Genomic DNA, 24,090 nt, shown 5'->3' with positions numbered 1-24,090 from the left:
ACATAGCGTTGAATCCCCCGGCCACCACAATATGATAAACTCAAGGACGAAACACTTCTCTCTCCTTTTCCTTTATTTGTCGGCTCTACATCCATCCCCCTTGCTTACTCAAGTTGTTGTTTGTCTATATACGATTCAGCAGCTATGGAACCACATATGGGCAAGATGGATTGACAGAAAGGAAGCGGAGGATGTAATTGAAGGATGAGCGTTGTAATGAATTGGTTTTGGTTTGTAAATATATTTGTTATGTTCTTGCAGCACTTCTTCTTTGCATTCTCAAGTCCCTTGGACGGCCTTTAGGAGAGAACAAAGACACAAATGATAATTGTAGCTGCTGGCTGTAGATGTCGCTGCTAGGGTACTGCTGTATTTTCTTTTCATTTAAGAATCGTGGAAGAAAAATCGGACTACGGTCGCCGGGATTTAAGAACCCAGATCCCGAACGCTCGTAACTTGAGACGCTAACCACTGCGCTGCCGTTGTCTGGTATTAGTTAGTGTCGAGTTGTCGTATTTGTGCTGTCGAGTGCCGCCACATATGTATGCATTTATGAATCGAGTGGTTTACAAGTAATTACAATCGATATACATTACAAGTAATTACAATTTATTACAAATGACTCGCTGTGCATATTACTATAACAGTCAGTACTAATTCTATAGATCAGCAGCATTATAACTTTCCAATAAACAACCGAAAATCACGTCGTTGAATAATAAATGCATTCACTGTAGAACGAAATTATTATTACGAATATAAGAGAAACGATTTAAAAACCATGTATTTTTTCATTTAAATTATTTGCATTTGCAAAGGGAGATACAAAATTTTAACAACGTTGCAAATTATAAAGACACAAATTACAGTTTCGTGTTTAAGTTATTGTTCAGAGTTTGTTGGAATACAACGATATTAATCGCATACAGATGAGGTGATTGATCGAACGGATTCTTTCCTTCGTTGTTCAGCGATATCCTCATTAGCGTGCGTTCGTGAGATGTACCACGGCGGCTAGCACGTGCATGCTCTTTCGAGAATTCGGCGGAAGAAGCGTAGGAATATGGATGGAACATTCCCGATGGGCACGTCGAGAAGCTACTAGAAGGTTCTGCGGCACATGTGACGCCACACAGACACCCACACAGGTCACACTCATTACTGCATAGAGAGTGGGGTTCAAAACCTTTTCAAGGGCCATGGGTCACTAAGCCAGTCAGTCTGTGTCTGTGTCTGTGCCAGTCAGTCAACTGTCTACATTCCAGAACACACACACTTATAATTCCTGTAATAATTGTTTAATAAATATCACATTATATTGTTTCAACACAAACATTGTGTCTTCCACAGATTATTAATCTTAATTCCAAGATTAAATTCTAACAGAGCTTCCTAATAATTATGGTACAATTGGTAAAATGATGATTTTACATGAAAAAAGTAAAAAATATATTAGATAATTGAAATAACGCGATATAAATATAATTGAAATAACATCAGTAAGAACGGATGTTTTAAGCTTTCGACTTTGAGAAAACAGGGTATGAATATGTTTAGTTAAAAAGCAATCCGTGTTTATTCGAGCATTCGCGGAGAGACGCGATCGCGAGAAAGCACGTCAACGGGAGTAGTAAATTCCCGTTGCAATTAGATAACCGACGCCACGAACTGATCGATCCCCTGATTTATTTATCCCGATAATAGGGGTGGTTCAATGAATTTAACACTGTATTAACAGGTTAATATAGCTTGTATATTTAAAAATAATGAATGTAATAATAAAAACGTCACAAATTATTTAGCGATAAATACAGTTGATATGTTATAGGAATTCGACCCGACTTTGCGATATCTCTCAATGAATTCGTTAGACTAAGCAGTTTATAACGTTTGACTCTTCAGAAGGGACCGATTACTCTTCGATCCTTTTCGTTGTCTTCTCTGGAAGACGACCCCCACTACGCTCGGATCACGCCACCGTTCGCGCCTATGATCACGTATACCAGCTTCTTTATGCGGATAAAATAACGCACCGAAGGCGAATAGATGTTTCTGGAACTCGCTGCTTGACGACAACTATGCGTTTATCGCTACTTTGTGTATATCTCGACGGTCATGTAAGACGATCTGTTTGCGACGGTTAGGAACACGGCCTATAGTAAGCCTTGGGGCGTAATAAACGGAGAGAATAGAATAATCTACAGAATTATCAACGGTGAAGTATATAAATATACTAACGACTCAGAAAACATAATTGAAGTGAGTTGCTTAGATATGAAATTATTGTTAATAACTAAAAGAATAATAGTACAAGTTAGATTAGCAGAGAGACAAACGTGATTGTGCAGTGAGTCTAGGAAACAGGATAAAATATAAAACAAATAAAAATGGAATATACAATACGTCCTATCCAAGAAGATTGGATACCAACTAATGCATAATAAAAGAATGTCCGCAATATTTGGAATTAAGAACAAAATTCTTAAAATAAACAACCACCATCTTTATGAACAGAGAAAATTGATTATTGAGACTAAAGAATTTTATTAAGAAACAACATGACGCTCAGAGCATAATAACTGAAGTTATAATAACCTGAGCACAACTCAAAAACTTAGCTATGACCCTTTTGTAATAACTAACAAACAAACATTTCAAACTTAATTAATTATAAACAAGCTACAGATAATTTGAAGTTAGATATGAACAAGCTTAATAACAAAATTACATAAATAGAATTTTTCTTATTTAAATGCGACAGTTCGTAGTACAAAACAAATTTTGTTCAGGAATAAGGTTTTCTGAAAATTTCCAGCGAAAATTTTTGCAAAAATTTCCTAAAGGAATTATAATCTATGAGATAAATGAAATAAAAATACAAAAACCAACTGATATTAAAAGAAGAATGATTATTTTACAAGATCATATGAAACTGTGTAAGGGATTACATATGTAACATATTGTCCCGATGTACACATATTTGCGAAGCGACTTACTACCCTGTATATTCCAGAAACTTCTTAGTTTGCCCCAGCCTTAGCAATTTGAAACTATTTTATTAAAATTAAGAATTTTCCACATTAGATCGAACGCACTTCTAATAGGTACCAAACAGTATATATATATAGCAAGATTTCACATATCTCTAAATTATTCACAGAAAATTAATACGGCACATAAATTAGACTTCGGATTGTAAGTATTAAGAATAAATAACCGATACAGTCTCACAAAAATAGAAGGATAAAGATAGAGATAAGGGATCAAAAACAACAGTTATTTTTCAAATTTGTATGAAAAGCCCTTAAGAAAATAAGTTCCTCCTTAAATTGAAAACAGTTATATGTATAGAAATCAAACTTGCGATAAAAGTAAAAAAGATAGAAAATAAGAAAATTGTATTTGTTTTTATGACTCACTTTTACATGTAGTATAATTTCCACCGCTATTTTAGCATAGAACGCTATTTTCAAACACGAACTGTTCCAACTCGATAGTCCCTTGCTTTATTGTAAACGGAAAATTCTTTCGTGTTCTCAACCAAATTTATCAAATTCCAGCAATGACACATGCTATGTGATTGTCAGTAGAACATGGAGAAATGTTTCCAGTAAAGTTTCGAGCGACTTATCGCCGATTTTCAGGAGACACTGCGACGATATCGCGTGTACAGTGCTTCTATCGGTGTTGATGCGCTTTAATACATGGTGCAAGAGAACACTAATAAGATTTCCCAGTGGGCCTGTAAATCCTTATAGATCACTCAAAAATATATCATATTGTTTGTTTCAACTACTAGCAATTTAAAACGTCGTCTACATATATTTAGAAAGTTAGCAAAGACATATATTTGTTCCTGAGCATGATTTCTATCAGTTGAGCGTTGTAGCAAAATGTCCGATACAATTTAATGTTGAATTTGTCTTTTTTTTAGGCTAGCTTGATTGGATTACAGGTAGATTTAAACGATCCGTGTGTTGCATCTCCAAGGCATTTTCGACTCATCGATACGCAGTGATACCCGGCAAACTTCTAGTGGACAAGCGACGTTGCTTGCAGGCAGTTTATATACATGTTTTGGCATGTGTTGTCGGCAGGCAATGTCTACAGACGCCTGTAGTCTGCCCGTACGCGCCTTAAGTTTCACTGACAGACATTGTCCGCCGATTACTACGACATCTGTCTGTGGACAATAGGCCGTCAGTGTGGAGTTATCTTTACCCGAATAATTTAAGAAATATAAAATAAACTTCAACGAAAAGTTGCTAGCTTCGATATCTTACTAATACAATGTTATCGAAATTGAATAAACCTCGTTACTGTATTTAAAAGGAAATTGCATTTATATTTCAAGTTTATAGAGACAACAACAACAACCAAACAAAGAATCGCAACGAAGAAATAAACGGATACAACAAACAGAACACTGGATCGAAGATAGAACAATAAACAAGATAGAACCAAGAAAACAACAGTAACGAAGAACCGGGGCGCAGAAAAAAGCACGAAGCGTGCGAGCTGGAGAGGAAACCTGTGACCGTCGGTGCAAGCGGTAAGCATACAAAATGGTTGTCGAGCAGGAATAATCGGCTGGAGAGCCAACCTGCTGGGACCGAGCTATATGGTGGCAGGTATCGCATGGCGCCAGCTAAGCGAGCTGCCGCCCGAAAGGGTAGGTTTAACTTGTCCAATGATCCGCAAGGAGAGGGCAAGTCGCGCGCCGACCATCTATGCGCGCCATTCCCAAGTCGAACGCGAACATCTAAATGCGAAGCCAGTATGCGTTTTTACTGCAGATATGGCGCGGTCGACCAAAAGGTCGGGCCCTCAAACGCACACATTACTTGTACAATTCGAGTGCTGCAGATACGGAAAAGCAATTTATAATTTATCGTAATTTATCGTAATGCGAATTTTGGCGCGTCGTCATAAATAGATTTTTATTTAAAACGAAATTGTTAAATATCCTTTTGTATCAATTCACATAACGTTAATAAATCAATATTAGACATATTACTCATAAATTGTACATATCTTTGTGCATATACGCATAGTTTTCGTGCATATATCAATATTTGTATATTTTATGTGTATAACTTTCATATGCTTTTCGCAAATTTTACATTCATAAACATCTGCAATCTACACGTTACGTTTTTCGTTGTATTTACAAGTACGGACATTAGATATTCTATTACATTCTTTTATTATAATCTTTTGATATATTTATAGTTGTTTAATTATTAGGTCATCCCATAAGTTCGTGCCGTTTTTCGAGAGGTTATATATGTTAAGATCGTTTACATACCTTTCAGTTTCATGAAAAAATGTAATCCCCCTCTCGTTGTACAACTTCTTCCCATTTTTCTGGTAGGTTCCGTCTGGATAAAAGTTCTCTTGTTTTTCTTTAAAATAATTTTCTATGCTATTTTTGAGAGTGTCAATATTTTCCAATTTTTTAGCTACTAAAAAGTGTTGTAATGCTCTGAACAGGTGGTAATCAGATGAGGCAAAGTCTGGGGAATATGGAGGATGTGGTAAAATTTTTCAATTAAATTCAAACAATTTTTTTGTAACGCTTTTCGCGACATGCTGTTTAGCATTGTCGTGATGGAAGATAACGTTGTTCCTATTCACTAAACCTGGCCGTTTTTCAGCTAGTGCTTCCCTTAATTTTTCCAACTGAGCGCAATATTTGTCTGAATTAATGGTATCACCACTAGATAAAAGTTCAAAATAGAGTATTCCTTTATAATCCCACCATACACACAAAAGAACTTTACGTGGATGTAACCCTGGTTTTGCACAGCGTTCAGGTGGCTGATTTCGTTGGGATCAGCTACGTTTCCGTTCAGGGTTTTCGAAAAGTATCCACTTTTCATCACCAGTTACCAGGGGCGTTTAAGGAATGGTTCACGTTTATTACGTGCAATTAATGACATGCACGCTGTCATTCGTTCAAGACGGTTCCGTTCCGTAAGTTCATGGGGCACCCAAACGTTCAACTTTGACACCATCCCCATTTTTTTTAAACACCTATGAATCGTTGTCTTAGGTATTTTCAGGACATTTGACATCTCTTGAACTGTCAAACTTGGTGATTTTTCAACAAGATCCCGAATTTTATCTCCGTCTGTCTGAGGAGGACGCCCGGAGCGTACCTCCTCTTCTAAACAGAAATTCCCAGCTCTAAAACGTTGGAACCACTTCCTACAGGTGCGAGATGAAAGCGCATTTTCTCCGTAAACAGCACATATGTTTTTCCTGGCAATTGTTACCGAACTTTCTTTCCAAAATTCATATAACATGAGATGTCGAAAATGGATACGCATTTCACTCGTGATTTTTTACTGTTAGAAGTCACTGTGTTCACTATATTACGATCTTATGCCCACGAAGATCTACTCTAGCCTGTTCTCGATCAGCTAAGCTCAAGTGCATTGGTCCCTTATCGCCGTATGTTTAGAAATCGACACATGAAATATATACACAAAAGTGTATAAATATATACACAAAAACTTATGGGATCACCTAATATGTAAACGATTTTGAACTATTTAATTTAATAAAGACCTTAGATCGACGGATTTTAATTGCTGTCACATAATCGTTAATTCATTACTTTTCCTCCAACTGTCACGAATTTTCACAAAGTGTGTATTTCGGATCGTTAATCTCATACGGATGTAAACTTCATTTTCTTAATAATCTTGGTCAATCATGTATCACATTTTCTATAAAATCTATAAGATCAGCAAGTGCTCTAATACTTGTGAATAATCATATATCTTAATTCGTGCCTTTTGTATTAATACAGAAGCTTCATGCGAGAAAGAATTTTCGATATAAATGTTCTCAATGTTGTAAATCGAGTTCTGCCAGAGCAACCGAGCTAAACGGACGTGTAAAACAGTGCTTCAGAAAAAGTGCGGCAAGTGGGGAAGAGAAAGTTACGAACGGCAACGCCCATAGCTAAATGGTGGAAACTCGTGTCTTCTACTAAGAAGACTACAAGCAAAACTAAAATGAAAAAGCACATCCCACCGATAAAAATAATTAACAAAGACGAACAATACTACATAAATAAAACAACAAACATATCAAAACCAAGCCAACCAATAAACGAAGAACAGGAATGCTCAGCTACAAACGAAGTTGATATGGAAACAATACCAAACAATGAAGAGAATATTACCAATAACGAATTAACCCAACAGGATGAAAGCTGGAAGGTGGCAAGTTATAACAAGAAACGAAAAATAACAGGAAATTCAGATACAGAAAAGCAGCGATGGCTGCAAGAATTACCATTAAGAAACTCCTTCAGCTCACTTACGGAAGAAATAGACGACCCAACAACCAAAAACACAACTAAATCAACGCAAACTACAAAACCACCACCAATATTTGTCGACGCCCAGATAATAGACCCGCTTATTGATCGACTAAACGATATAGTTGGGAAGGAAAACTACACAATAAAACAAACAAAATTAGAACAAGTAAAAATTCAAATAAACACCCCAGAAAATTATAGGAAAGTGATAAAGGAATTAAAAGAAAAAACGCTGTGTACCACACATACCAGCTGAAAACGGAAAGGAGCTACGAAATAGTTATAAGAGGACTACATTCAAAAACTAACACAAAAAAAATTAAGTGACGAATTAGCAAAAATTGGTCACCAAACAAGAGCAATAAACAATATGACAAGATACGATACGAAGCATTTAACAACACACTGTCCATACGTAGGGAAAATAAATGAAGTAAATGTTAAGGAAATTCGAGGATTTGGAAATACAAATTATTGACTATATTTCCCACACAACAGTTATACATCTATATTACTCTCTGAAAACGTCTTGCACGCACGCTGGTCGCCAACCGACTATCCTAGATTCTTCTAACATCTGGCAACAGTCTTTTGTCTCCACTAAGACCTTGACGCCCTCTAACCCTTACACACACACTCTCATGTACAGTGTAAATGTATCACTTCCCTAACACGCCTCCTTACATTTATACTGTACACTTAATTTTATTTACATACTTGTCGAATTAACAAAATATTTAACATTTATCGCTTTATTTACATTTCTCTTATTTTACATTCATCCATGACCTAAACCTTTCAAATTTCTCTCTACACAGTGCCTTCGTAAAAATATCCGCAGTGTTTTCTTCTGTACTTACTTTTATTATGTTTATCTTATTTTCCTTTACGTACTCGTGAACGTAGTGGTAATGAACTTCGATGTGTTTAGAATTTTTTGTAAAAGTTCCGTATTTTGCTATACTCATTACTCCAGAGTTATCCTCATAGATTTTTACAGGGTTATCGTCTACATTTACATCGAAGATTTTCATTAGTTCTCTGATAGTCATTACTTCGCTCACCGCTTCCGATAGAGCAACATACTCTGCATACGTCGAGGCTTTTGTCACACACCTTTGTTTTTTAGACTTCCATCCAATTACATTTCCATACCATCTAATTACATACCCAGAAGTCGATTTCCTATCTATATGATCTCCTGCCCAATCAGCGTCCACATAACAATCTATCGTTTCGCACTTTTCATTTCTTTTATAATGTAGCCCTAAATCTCTAGTCCGGTACAAATATTTCAATATTCGCAAGGCATATTTAAAATGTGTCTCGTTACAACAATCTTGAAATCTGCTCAGATAATTCACACTATAACTTATATCGGGTCTGGTATTTACACTAATATACAGCAATGCGCCAATTAAATTCTTGTATCCAATGTCCTCTCTATTTATCTCAGCTTTTTCAATTTTTAAGTTGGTCTCCATAGGTGTACAGTACAATTTGCTGTTATGTAATTTATATTTGTTTGCTAATGATTCTATGTATTTCTTTTGGCTTAATCTCATTTCATTTTTTAAATAATCATACTCTACATTTATTCCAAGATATTCTTTTACTTCACCTAAATCTTTCATTTCAAATTTATCAGTTAATAATTTTTTTTACACTTTGTATCTTCCCTTTGTTTTTACTACAAATCAACAAATCGTCTACGTATATTAACAAATAAACAACATTTTCTCCCTCTCCATAAGTATATAGGCACAGCTCTATATTGTTCTTTTTAAAACCTAATCTCGTCACATACTTATCAAAACACTCATACCAGTCCCTCGGACTTTCTTTTAACCCATAAAGCGCTTTCGATAATTTACAAACTCTATTCGTTCCGTCCGCATATCCCTTTGGTTGATTTACATATACCTCCGAGCTTACTTCACCATTTAAAAAGGCAGTTTCTACATCCATTTGCTCAATTATTAATCCATTTTGACAACAATATGATAGCAATATCTTAAAGGTCTGATTACTCGCCACTCGAGAATATATGTCATCGGCTACGTTTCTTTGTTGAAATCCCCTTACCACTAATCTAGCCTTATACCTGTCCTCTGATTTTTTTCGTGTAAACCCATTTTACATCTAATACTTCTTTGCCTTTTACCCTTTCTACCAATTTCCAAGTTTTATTCTTATAGAGACATTCTATTTCCTTATCCATAGCCTGTTTCCAAACTTCATTATTTTCGCAACAAATCGCCTCCTCAAATGTACGAGGGATATCTACTTTACAATAATTTGCATGCATCTCGTAAATATTTTCCTTTTCTGGATACCTTACTGGAGTTTTCTTAATACGTGTAGATCTCCTAGGAGTGTTTGAGCTTTCAATACTACTATTATTTTCATCTTTCCTACCTTCTAACTCTTCCTTATCCATACCATCCAATGAATAGTTATCTTCGCTATCATTTCTATCTGCCTCTAATGAATTTTCCTCAAAACCGATACATTTAGTGTCTGTCTCTATGACCTCTACATGTCTAGCTATTGTTATTTTCCCACCTAATAAGACTCTGTATCCTACTTCACTATATCCTAATAGAATTCCCATATCTGCCTTCTTGTCCCATTTGGAAACTCTTTTTTGTTCTGGCCTTCTTACAAAAACTTTACTTCCATATAGATGTAGATTTTTAACACTTGGTTTTTTCCCGAAGAATATTTCAAAAGGTGTCTTTCTTTCTATAGTATTCGCTAATATTCGATTTTTCAAGTATGCCGCTGTACAAACTATTTCCGGCCAGTACCTTTTATGTACTTTCGCTTCCGCTAACAAGCAACGCGCCATGTCCATCACTGTTCTATTATACCTTTCCGCTGTCCCGTTTAATTCATGTACGTATGTTGGGCAATTATTTATTCTTATACCTTTATCCCTAGCAAATTTATAAATTCGATTATTTAAATATTCTTTACCATTATCGCATCTTAATATTTTTAACCTCTTGCCCGTTAAATTTTCGGCTTCATTTACGAACTGTACGAAAGAATCAAAGACCTCATCTTTTGATTTTATACAATAGATCCTAGCTATTTTACTATAATCATCAATAAATGAAATGAAATATTTTTCTCCATTGAATCCGGTAGTCTTAAAGGGACCACATACGTCCGTATGAATAATTTCCATTATTTCCCTAGTCTTAGTTCGATTATTTTTGAAAGGTAAGTTATGCATTTTGCTTTCTATACACACCCTACATTTCAAAAGTTCCTTTTCAAATTCATTCGGTATGCCAGTCACTAGTTGCTCTTTACCCAAAATCTCTAAATATTTAAAATTTACGTGTCCTAGCATCCTATGCCATCTTTCCTTTTTACTCATACCACTACGTTCGGCGCTGTTTACTAAGTGCGCCGTTGCTGTCCATATGCCTGCTCTTGAGTTTCCATGCTCGCCCGTGCCGGTTCTTGATTGACGATGAAAGTTTCCACGTCCTCTGCTCGTATTGCCTTTGTTCCCTCTTCCTCTGTTTCGACCACGTGTTGGCCCATGCCAATAGCCGTTACTGCTTCCCGCTTGGACGCCATTTTGACACTCTCTCGCAAAGTGTCCTAATCTTCCACATCTGAAGCATCCTTCCTTTTTTGCAGAAAAGGCGTTGGTTTGCCTTTCTCCTCGATTGGATTTATTTTTCTTCTCTGCTATCTCTATTTTATTTTTTACATACGCTACCGTTTGATCCTCTTCTTTCAATGCGTCTATTATGTCCGCTATGTAGCTGTATTCTTCGGGTAACGTATTCAGCATGTAATTCAGCTTTTCCCTCTCACTTACTTGTGCGCCCGCACTTTTTAATTCATTGATTAATTTCTCAAAATCGTTAAAGAATGATGCTGAATCACTGTAGTTCTCCAGTCTTATGTTTTCCAATCTCCTTCTGCATACGATCTGCAGTGCCGTCGACTCTTTCAAGTACATTTCATCGAACCTTTTTATTATATCATACGCCGTTTTTCCTTCCCTAACATACTCCAATTGTCTGTTCGATATTGCACTATAAATTATATTAATCGCCTTCAAATCCTTTTTGTCCCAGTCTTCATCGTCTCTTTCGTTCTTCATTCTAGTTGTAACAACCTCGCATTCCTTATATTTGAAAAACATCGTGATTCTTTGCTTCCACATTCCATAATCCTCACCATCGAATATAGGTATCATGATTTCCGATCTCTCCATTTTAATTGATTCTTCTTTTTTTCTTTTCTTACTCAAGCGTTCCTACGTGCTCGAAGAATATTTTTTCCTCTGAAAGTTTTTTTTTCTTTACTGAAAACTCACTCGCAAGATCGTAACCACGCACTAAATATCTTGCAAAACTAGTAACCACGCTCTGCTACCATGTTAAGGAAATTCGAGGATTTGGGAATACAAATTATTGACTATATTTCCCACACAACAGTTATACATCTATATTACTCTCTGAAGAACGTCTTGCACGCACGCTTGTCGCCAACCGACTATCCTAGATTCTTCTAACATCTGGCAACAGTCTTTTGTCTCCACTAAGACCTTGACGCCCTCTGGCTCTTACACACACACTCTCATGTACAGTGTAAATGTATCACTTCCCTAACAGTAAAATGTTACAACTGTAATGGAAACCACCCAGCCAGCTATAAAGGATGCGAAATCAGAAAACAATCACAACGTAAACAGTTTCCACCACTTGGCAATAGATCAATCAATAACTACCAACCACAACAAAGTATAACGGATAATTAAGCAACATTGAAAGCACAAAATGAACCAAAAGCTATAAACGGAAACACCGATCCCCAAGGAAACCGCAGCTACGCGCAAGTAACCCAAAACATTAGACAAACAACGCCCACAAACAAACAGAATCAAAGCAACAACACCGAAGACGATACAGAAATCAAAGAAATGCTCAAACAATCCATTAAAGGTACAGAGATATTAAGAAAAATGGTAAGTGAGAAAAACACAATACTAAGGCAACAAGTACAACAAACAACAGTCATGTTACTACTCACAAACTTGCTAAGTAAAAAATAAAAATGGACATGCTTGAAATAGCAGCATGGAACTCTAACGGACTATAACAAAGGGCCCTAGAAACTAAAACATTCCTGTATAATAATAATATCGACATACTACTCGTATCGGAAACACACTTCACTATAAAAAGTTACATAAAAATACCGTACTACACAATATATGATACCAAGCATCCCTCAGGAAAATCACACGGAGGGACCGCAGTAATAATAAGAAACGACATTAAACACCACTAACACAGCCAAGCTAGTAAGGAATATATACAAGCAACCACCGTTACTGTACAAACTAGCAGCAACCATTTACAGTTGTCAGCAGTATATGTACCACCGCGACACAAAATGACATCACAAACGTGGGAGGAGTACTTTCAACACTTAAGTGACAAGTATATCGCAACGGGAGACTACAATGTAAACCACACGCTATGGGGATCAAGAATTACCACACCTCGAGGTAGAACCCTGGAAAAATACATTAACAACAACCTCAATATATTATCCACAGGAAGACATACTGGCCGACAGACCTGAGCAAAATACCTGGCCTACTCGATTTTGCAGTTACAAAGGGACTAAACGCAAATAAACTAAAAATAACACCCAGCCTCATTGCATACAGCCCAATTGCTTACAGAAACAAATTAATACTTTATAGCAATCCAGGGACACTATGCAACAGAACAACCTAATGGCAAATTTTTCAAGAAATAATCGAAAGCAAAACCAGTTGCAGCATCCCATTGGAAACACCCGAACACGTCGAACAGGCAGTAACACCATTGACAGAAACTATCCAAGAAGCATCATGGACAACCACTATACCTGAACCAACCAACAGACAAACAAAAATAATTCCATCAGACATACTTGAAAAAATTAGAGAAAAAAGAAAAGCGAAAGCAAAATGGCAAAAACATAGAACATGAGAAAACAAAAAACACCTAAACAAACTTGCAAAGGAAATAAAAAACAAAATAAAAGTGCACAACAATAACGAATTCACAAAATTCATAGAGTCACTCTCTGCTCACGAGAACTCCAACTACTCCCTATGGAAAGCCACGAAAAAAGAAGAAACCAATAAAACTAGTCACAGCAATCAGGACGGCAGACAACACATGGGCAAGAAGCAACGAAGAGCAAGCTGAAGAATTTTCCAACCACCTTTGAAACATATTTATACCACATAATATCAACAACAGCAACCCCAAATGTCATACGGACGAGGATGCGTTTACCACTAGTACCTCAACTGACAACCACTATACCATACCTAAAACAACAGCACAAGAAATTAGAAACATAATCGAGAAAACAAAAAACAATAAAACACCACGAATCGACCTAATCAATGGTAAAATCTTGAAAAACCTTCCGCCAAAAGCGATAACACTAATGACAATAATATTCAATGCAATACTAAGAATCCAATACTTTCCTAAACTGTGGAAACTAGCACAGGACATAATGTTACCTAAACCAGGCAAAGAACCACACCAAACTGCATCTTACAGACCAATATCACTACTTCCTGTGTTTTCCAAAATACTAGAGGAAATAATATGCAACCGCATAAAACCAATAATATAGAAGGAAAAATTAATACCAGATCACCAATTTCGATTCAGAAACATACACTCCACTATAGAGCACATGCACAGGCTCATTAAAGAAATAATACTAGCATTAGAAAACAAACAATACTGTACAGCCCTCTCTATGGACATAGATAAAGCATTTGACAAAATAAACCACGAAAGCCTACTACAAACAATCAGAAAACAATTTCCGGAGCAAATATACCAATTAATAAAATCTTACTTAAGCAGCAGAACCTTCGTAATAAAAATCAAGGACACATACTCTGAAGTTAAAGACGTCAAGGCAGGGGTTCCGCGAGGAAGCGTCTTAGGATCAATACTATACACAAAACATACCAACAACTACCAATAGCAAAATACTGACACTCACGGACGACACAGCTGTACTAGTCAGGCACACTAACCCAGAAATAGCAGTCAAATTACTACAAGAACATATCACAAAAATAGAAAAGTGGCTGCAAGATAAACAAATAAAAGCAAACCCCGATAAATGCAACCATATTACACTCACACTGCGAAAACAGACACCATCAAGCATCCTACTGAACGGCACGCACATACCGCAAACAAGGCAAGTCAAATACCTAGGACTAGACCACCTAGAAACACAACTCACATGGAAACAGCATACTAAATCAATAATAGACAAAATACAGACAACAAGGAGACAAATGCATTGGCTAACAAGTCGAAAATCCAAATTAAGCATAGAAAATAAATTAAAAATATACAAAACGATCATAAATCCAATCTGGACGTACGGAATACCACTATGGGGGGTAGCGGCAATGAGCCATATAAACAAAATAGAGACAGTACAAGCTAAAATTCTTAGAACAATAGTAAACGCCCCATGGTACGTTAGAAACGAAGGCATACGGAAGGACCTGGGAATACCAATGGTCAAAGAGAAAATTAGCAGACACGCAGAAAAATACAAAGAAAGAATAGGAACACAGCCAAACTGGCTAGCTGCGGAAACGATCAACACCTCAAACATGGATAGAAGGCTGAAAGGGAAATACCTAGCAGACCTCACAAAGGACACAACCAAACAAACACGAAGATGGTATCCCACTGGGGGTAGCTACCCACATAATAATCTAACAGCTAAAAAATTCTACCAAATGTCCAAACTGGACAAATTGTGAATCTAATCTATAAAATAAAAAAAAACCTGTGATCTGAGTTTAGATCTCAGTTTAGAGTGATACATCTCCTAAAAGGATTAAGAGATTTTTTAACAAATTCCCAAAATAACAGTGAATTTTAGAACAAAGATAATGGAAATACATAAACATCTTGTTAATAACGACGTGGGTATACTGATAGGAACTAATATCTGCAGAATATATGAATGTCTTAAACATAACATAATGCTAAAAAACGTTCTCTTTGTCCAACGACCTCTTGATTCCTATACAACCTCTCCTGGTTATCTTGCGCACGCGTAACATTCACGTACCGTTACATGCATTGCCATTCCATACTTTTCGTATCCTTTTTATACTGTTACTTGAATATAGAATTATATAAAAAATACAAGAGCACAAAGATATAGAAAATATAAAAATATAAAAATAAAAGATTACAAAACTGTCAAAATTACAGAAAATCAGATTAAACATTAGTACCTATATTCGTCCCAAGTGTTGCGTTGTGTGTTCTATTTCTTTTGTAGATTATTAGTAGTGGTTTAGTTTAGAATATAGATTATTTATATATTTATGTAGAGACATGCATGTTTCGTAATGTAGTTCTTATTTTATAACACTTTACCGGAATGTAGGCTAGTTTTAAGTATGTATCTTAGATTACTAATTTGATTTAATAATGTAGAATGCGCACACATATATATATGTTTCTGACAATGTAACTTTTATTTCTTTAATAATACAATATTGTATGTTTTATGTATTCGTTAGACTATTAGTTTTTGACTTCATATATACTTATATTTCATAAATTGATAATATTGTATTTGTTGCATAGTATTGGAAGTACTGTCTCTAATATTTACTAGTTTATTACATGTCTGGCATATATGTTTATACTTATATGTAACTCTCCAAGTTGATTGATTAAAATATATTTATATATACATGTATTCCTGGCGTTTCAATTATTTCCCCTTTTGTAGTTATTCTTATTTCCTGGTTTATTTGTTTGGTTCGTAACTCGTTCAATCCATTAACTGGTTCTATTTATTTTATTTTATACTGGTTGGATTTATATTATATTGAACCACAAGTTTTCAAATTGCAAGTCGGTTATTGGTAGGTTTATTTAGAGTTGTGTGTATATGTGTTTTGTTTATTGGTTGGATCTATTAGTCGCCCTCGTTTTGTTAATCCTTCCTTTAGTTTCGTAGCGCCGTGTGTTCGTTTGTGCATTCAAATCCTTATTCGCGCGTTTTGTATAGAATGGTTTTCTTGTTCTTGTTACGGCGCGTGCGGAGCGCGGGACGTGACACCCCCGCCCTTGGAGTTCAAATTTCCAAAGGAAATTTGACTGATGGTGTCTCTGAGTTCGCTCAAGGCGGACGTAGATGTCGTTGGTTGTTGAGTGACTACCGGTGTTATCGATATCCCTTGAGGTTGTGATGTTTGATCATCGATATTTCGTCTTCCTTTGAGGTATAGGAGCAGGTGGGTGACTGATCCGCATATTGCTCCTAATAGGGCGATTCCACATCCGTAAGTTTCACGTAACTGGTATCCGTATGTTTCGATCATTCGCGGAGAGACGCGATCGCGAGATATCACGTCAACGAGAGTTGTAAGTTCTCGTTACGATTAAACAATCGACGCCACGAACTGATCGATTCCCTTATTTCGATTATGATAATAAGGGTAGTTCAATGAAATTTCACAGAATTAACACAACTAAATTAATGTTTATTGCAACAACTTATTAACTAGAAAGATATAAATGGAACAACAAAAAGAAATGTGACTACGTAATGTGCGATATAAGATATGTGTTGACTGTTTGGCTTCTCGAAACGATCTGATTCTTTCTGGAAGGCGACCCCCACTACCTTCGGATCATGCCACATTCTTTTACGCCAGATAAAATAACGGCCACGAATCGACGTTTCTGGAGGTCGCCCTGCTTAATGAACCATGCGCTTGCCACTACAATGTTTGTTTTGCCGGGCAGCCGCGACGATCCGTCTGCGACATTATAGTGCCGCGACCGACAGTTAAGAATATGATATATGGCAAGCCGCATGGCGTAACATCCTCCCCCCGTTGAGAGGGTACCGATCAAATTAGCGAGATGTGGTTGAAGTTCCCATCTTAGTTCGTCTCGGTGGCTAGTTGTTCGGGTTTCTCGAGATCGGGTTGAATTGGCAGTGGGACAAGCCTTTTGACGGCCCGATCCAAAACGCTCTTTGCCGTCTGAACTGTAGCTGTCCGGATGACACCATCGGCGCCTGGATGAACCTTGATAACTCGGCCCAGAGGCCAATGCATGGAGGGAACGTTGTCCTCTCTGAGGATGACGATTGTGCCTTTTTGGATGCCGTGTCCACCCTTGCTCCACTTATTGCGGTTGGTTAGCTCGTTCAAACACTCCTTATGCCAGCGGTTCCAAAAATGCTGTTTAAGCTGTTGGATATGCTGCCATCTGGAGAGTCGGTTCGATGGAATGTCTCTGAAATCTCGATCACGTAAGCACATTAGTGAATCGCCAATGAGAAAATGTCCGGGAGTGAGGACTAGGAGATCATTTGGATCGGTGGAGATAGGAGTTAGCGGGCGGGAATTGAGGACTGCTTCTATTTCTATGATAAGAGTATTCAATTGTTCAGAGGTGAGTAACTCGTTGCCGGCTACACGCCTGAGGTGGCGTTTAAATGACTTCACCGCTGCTTCCCATAGCCCACCGAAATGCGGCGAATGAGGGGGAATGAAGCGCCATTCGATTTGTTTGTCGGCTAAAAATGCGGTTACTTTTTCCTTGTGATCGTCCGATTGTAATAAATCGTGAAGCTCTCGTAATTCGTTGCTTGCTCCTCTGAAGTTGGTGCCGTTATCAGAATGGATGGTGGAGCAATACCCTCGTCGAGCGATAAATCTGCGAAGAGCGGCGATGAAGGCTTCGCTAGTGAGATCGTCAACGAGCTCGATGTGTACCGCTTTAATTGCTAGGCATACGAAAATGGCTACGTATACTTTTATCTGACGACGGTTACGATCTCGTTTTTCCTTGATGTGGAACGGCCCGCAGTAATCGACGCCGACGTTTGTAAATGGGCGAGATTCCGTTACTCGCGCCTCCGGCAGATTACCCATCACGTATTCTACCGGCGGTGGTTGAGCGCGGCAGCAGCGGACGCAGCCTTTGATCGCCCGCCATACTTGACTTCGACCGTCAACGGGCCAGTATCTTTGTCTTACTGCGTATAACGTAGCCTGCGTTCCGGAATGCATGTGGATCTTGTGCTCGTGGTCTATGATGCGTGTTGTAACGGATGACTTAGGTAATACTATGGGATGTTTCTGGGCGAAGGTCATCGACGAATGACTGAGTCGACCCCCGACTCGCAATATTCCTTCCTTGTCTATGAACGGATTGAGTCGCGTGAGCTTACCCTTTATCGCCGCGTTCCGATCTTTTTGGAGTGTACGAATTTCCTCGGAGAAATGGATGTTTTGCAACAATTTTATCAGTTTATTGTGCGTTATGAGTAATTCAGTAACGGTTAGGGGTGCCGCTCGGTTCCTTTTCTGTTTCCAACGGAGGCAACGAGCTATGATTCGTATCAACTTGGGCCAGGATGAATACCTTTACAACAAACTGTAATCGGCGGGGTTTGCGGACAGACAAATCGCCCCCTTCTGCTCCGGTACTTCAATTTGCGGTGTTAGCGCCCATGTCGGCCAATAGCCTTCCGACTGGTAGAGCCATGCAGGACCGTGCTGCCAGATGGTTGGGCGCAGAAACTCTTCGGGTGTTTGGCCGCGTGATATTAAGTCCGCGGGGTTGTCGTCGGTAGGAACGTGGCGCCAATCGCGGATGCTGGTTTTTGTTTGAATTTCGGAGACTCTGTTAGCGACGAATGTTTTAAGGGTGTGAGGTGATGTATTGAGCCAATGGAGGACGATAGTGGAATCGGTCCAATAGATAGGTCGAGTAATTTTGTGTGATAGGGCTTGTTGTACTGTCGACATCAGGGACGTAAGAAGGAGTGCTCCGCTCAGCTCGAGCCGAGGAATGGTCTGGCACTTGAGTGGGGCGACTTTCGATTTTGCGGTTAAAAGTTAGGTCCAAACACGGCCGTTGGTGTTAAGGGTTCGAAGATAAACACAGGCTCCGTAAGCCTTTTCGCTGGCATCGCAGAAACCATGCAGTTCAATTTCCATTGCGGACTCGATTATTGCCTTGCGTGGGAACCTGACGTTGTTTAATAAGGGTAATTGGGCATAGTACCTTTCCCACTCTGTATGTAACTCGATCGGAAGTGATTCATCCCAATCGATTTTCGACGACCATATTCGTTGAAGTAGCATCTTGGCCCGAATAATCACCGGTACGAGCAGACCGAGCGGATCGTAAATTTTTGCAATCTCCGAGCTGATGATTCGTTTCGTGACTCGAGAGGGCGTGGGTTTGACTTCGACCGAGTAAAGAATAGAATCGTCGGATGAATTCCAAAACACTCCCAGCGTCTTCAAGGTTTGCGAGTCGCCCAAAAAATGTTGGTGATTTGTTTCTTCTAAGGAAAGTCCGTGTAATAAGTCCTTATCGTTTGACGCCCATTTTCGTATGTTTAAGCCGGCCAGTTGAAGTAAATTGGTGAGTTCTGTTCTGAGCGTGAGGGCTTCGTCCTTCGTTTCAGCTCCGGTGAGAGCGTCGTCGACGTAGAAATCCCGCTGCAGTACCTGTGCTGCACGTGGAAATCGATGTCCTTCGTCCTCTGCCAGTTGCTTGAGGCACCGAATAGCTAGATACGGGGCTGCGGATAAACCGAACGTTACAGTGTTAAGCTCATATGTTTCTGTTTCTCCACTCGCGCTGCGCCATAATATCCTTTGATATTTCCGATCCTCTGGTCGTACGAGGAATTGCCGATACATTTTCTCGATGTCGCCGGTGAGTACGTATTGATGAGCGCGGAATCTAATTAATATATATGTCGGAGATGAAAGGAAAGCCGAAGCCTTTCCTTGGAAATTTTGGGAACATCCTCTAGTACCTTAGCCTAGATTTTATTATAGTTGTAATTGCTTAAGATTTGTAATAAGCGAGATTGGGTTCGAGGTGACAATCGGTCGCTGAACGTAGCCACGGTCACGGGATGGATGTTTTATCTAACGGAGGTCTGGAGTGGTTGTATGTGTTTTCCGAGAAATGTGGTTGTGGCGGCATGCGGCCTCGAGAGCGGGCCGAGCCACGTGTGATGTTGCCTCGGAGGTGCCGATGCAATGGTACATACATTGTATTAGTAATCAAAACTCCAGGCAGAAACTGCCTAGCAACGGCGTTTGGAACTTTCTCGATGCTTCCAACGAGTGTGCCTAGCAACGGCGTTTGGAACCTTCTCGATGCTTCCAAACGGGTATAGAAAACAAAATGCAATCGTACAGGGAGAAAAATCTCCACGAGGCTGGCATTCTTGCGACTGCCTTGGAGAGTGATACATCGAGCATTTTCGACGATCGCATTTGCGTCTAAGTTAGTTTCGCTTAGTAAGGAGTTATCCCGGTGACCGTGGATTCGTTTGAACTCAAACATTGCTAATAGTATTATTTAATTTAATTATTCGTAGATCGTATTATTCATTAGGCTTAGTGTTTGTTAGACTTATTATTAGTCGTACTTATTATTTGTTAAGCTTAGTGATAGACCTGTATATACGTGTAAATAAAATCTCGGCTTTGTGAAACGATGGCTAGTCCACATGAAGAGTCGTCGCGCGCCCAAAATTCGAATCGTGACCCGACATCAGAAGTGGGATCAGAACCGTTTAAAGTGCTACAAGAGCAAATGGTCCTTATGCGCGAGTTAATTCAGACGCTAGCGCACAAACCGGAGGTGCAAAGACCGAGTACGGAATCTAAGGATGTAACGTTACCACGTTTTGACCCCGAAGGTGCGGGCGCCGATCCATCCGCGTGGTGCTCTCATGCTGATTTGATTTTGAAAGACCACCCGATGCAAGATAGTGCGTTACTTTCCGCTCTAAATCGCGCCCTAAGGGGTCCTGCTGCGCATTGGCTTTCACAAATGGTGCGCGGTGGAAAGCTTACCTGGCCAACGTTTAAGGAACAATTTCTTTCGCGTTTTGGTGGCAGAGAGACAGCCGCTTCGGCGTTAATAAGGATATCCAGAGAACGACCGTCGGAGACTGAATCCCCGGGAGCGTACGGTAGTCGCCTCCGCTCCATGCTGCAGATGAAGTTGCAAGATCTAACGATGCCCGAAGTGATCAATGCCTTCGCCCTTTACATGCTGAGTTCACAAGATCGACGCTTTCGGCGACTAACGCTCGCGAATAATATCAGGACGGAGGACCAATTTCATGATGAAATAAGGATTCTCCCTTACAACGATCAGCCGACATTTTCGCCAAGAAATTCACTAACGGAACCTGAAGCTAAACGAAGCAGGCTATCAGTTCCTCGGATTAAGTGCTACCGCTGTGGTGCTCTCGGACATAGGAGAACGGAGTGTCGCCTGCAAATACAAACGGGGAAGGAGCAGGATATACGAAACCCGAAGGAAAAACGACCAGCCGCATCGTCGAAGGTGACCTGCTTCAAATGCCACGAGGAGGGACATATCGCGCCTAATTGCCCATCATCGCGGAAAAGAAACTACGATTCCATTGACGAACGCCGGATCGACTCCTGTGTAGTGGAAGCTCCGGCTGGTAGATTAAGCCATCTGGGTGAGTCGTATCCATTTTACTTTGATTCTGGGGCCGAGTGTTCGTTAATCAAAGAGTCCCTAGCCTCGAAATTTTCGGGTAAAAGAATAACCGATGTGGTAGTGATGCGGGGAATCGGGAATACTTGTATTAAGAGTACACTTCAGATTTTGTCCACTGTTTGTATTAACGGTCTTACATTGGAGATAGTTTTTCATGTCCTTGCCGACGATTACCTAAAATACGACATCATGATTGGTCGCGAGATTTTGAGCCAGGGATTCGACGTAAATATCACGCAAAATAGCCTCGTTATTTGTAAAACAAAGGTCGTTAACGCTTGTGGTAAAGTCGCGGAAGATGCGGTCAACATTAACGAGGTTGACACTGATGTGATCGGTAACGACAAAGATCGATTAATCTCTGTTCTCGAAAAATTTAAAGAATCATTCATTACGGGTTTCCCGCGTACTCGCGTCAGTACGGGTCAGTTGGAAATACGGCTAATTGATCCCAACGTCACCGTGCAGAGAAGCCCTTACAGGCTTAGCGAGGAAGAGCGAAGAATAGTACGCGAGAGAATAGACGAATTAATGAAAGCACAAATCGTAAAACCTAGTAATTCGCCGTTCGCGAGCCCTATGATACTCGTGAAGAAGAAGGACGGCTCAGACAGATTGTGTGTAGACTTTCGAGCGCTGAATAAAAATACGGTCGCGGATCGGTATCCCTTACCCCTTATTGCTGACCAAATCGCGAGATTGCAGAGTGCGAGATACTTCATTAGCCTGGACATGGCTAGCGGATTTCATCAGATTCCCATTCATCCTAACTTGACGGAATATACTGCGTTCGTTACCCCCGACGGTCAATACGAATACGTGACGATGCCGTTTGGGTTGAAAAATGCACCAGCCGTTTTCCAGAGAGCCATTTTCAAGGCCTTAGGCGACCTCGCTTATTCGTATGTCGTTGTTTATTTGGACGACGTTCTAATAATCGCTGACTCAATAGATCAAGCTCTAGAAAGGTTGCACACTGTACTAAACACTCTCGTAAACGCCGGATTTTCTTTCAATTTCGCTAAATGTTCTTTTCTGAAAACGTCGGTACTTTATTTGGGATATGTAATTCGTAACGGAGAAGTTCGTCCAAACCCGGGAAAAATACAAGCTTTGAATTCTTTACCTGCACCGTCGACCGTCACACAGCTTAGGCAGTTTATAGGTTTGGCCTCTTACTTCCGAAAATTTATTCCTAAATTTTCACAAGTGATGAAACCCTTGTACGCACTCACTTCTAGTAACAAGCACGTAACTTGGACGGACAGGCACGAAAAGATAAGACAACAGATAATTTCCGTTCTGACCGACGCACCGGTGTTAATGATATTTGATCCCAATCGTCCCATAGAGCTACATACCGACGCTAGTTCGGAGGGGTATGGAGCTATTTTAATGCACAAAGTCGAAAAGGAAAACAGAGTCATCGAATATTATAGTAAAAGGACCAGTCCCGCGGAATCTAGGTATCATTCGTACGAACTGGAGACACTAGCAGTAGTAAGCGCCGTCAAGCATTTCCGACACTACTTACATGGACGGAAATTCTTAGTAGTTACCGACTGTAATTCTTTGAAAGCCTCCAGCAACAAAGTAAACTTAAACGACCGGGTTTATAGGTGGTGGGCTTATTTGCAAACATTCGATTTTGACATCATGTATCGAGAGGGTAAACGAATGGCCCACGTAGATTTCTTTTCGCGAAACCCCGTAGACTTGAATCGCCGTATGATAGACAAGGTCGCAGAGAAAGAGATTAATCTGGCCGAGATCTCCGAGGATTGGCTATTAGCGGAACAACGTCGCGATCCGCAAATCTCCGAAATCGTTAATAAGTTGCAGAACGAAGAGCTCGCGGAAGATATCGCGAATACCTACGAACTGCGATCCGGTACACTTTACCGTAAAATACAACGAAAGGGCAGAACCCTTTGCTTACCCATTGTTCCGAGAGGTTTTAGATGGTCCGTCATCAACCATGTGCATCAGTCAATTATGCACTTAGGATGGGATAAAACGCTCGAGAAGCTCTATGAGTATTATTGGTTCGAGGGAATGGCGAAGTACGTTCGCAAATTTGTCGAGAACTGCCATGCTTGTAGAGTTTCGAAGGCTAGTTCA

General features: G+C 39.4%; 1 protein-coding gene across 5 annotated transcripts in view; it reads left to right on the top strand.

Moving 5' to 3' along the window:
• LOC126876843 (venom serine protease Bi-VSP-like) overlaps window positions 1–24,090 on the top strand; it is a 69,747-nt gene that overhangs the window by 1,210 nt on the left and 44,447 nt on the right. The window lies entirely within an intron of this gene.

The sequence above is a fragment of the Bombus huntii genome, unplaced genomic scaffold (assembly GCF_024542735.1).
Source record: "Bombus huntii isolate Logan2020A unplaced genomic scaffold, iyBomHunt1.1 ctg00000100.1, whole genome shotgun sequence".
Lineage (NCBI taxonomy): Eukaryota > Metazoa > Arthropoda > Insecta > Hymenoptera > Apidae > Bombus > Bombus huntii.
Note: the sequence above shows the minus strand (reverse complement) of the source record. Positions and strands in the feature narration are given on the sequence as shown.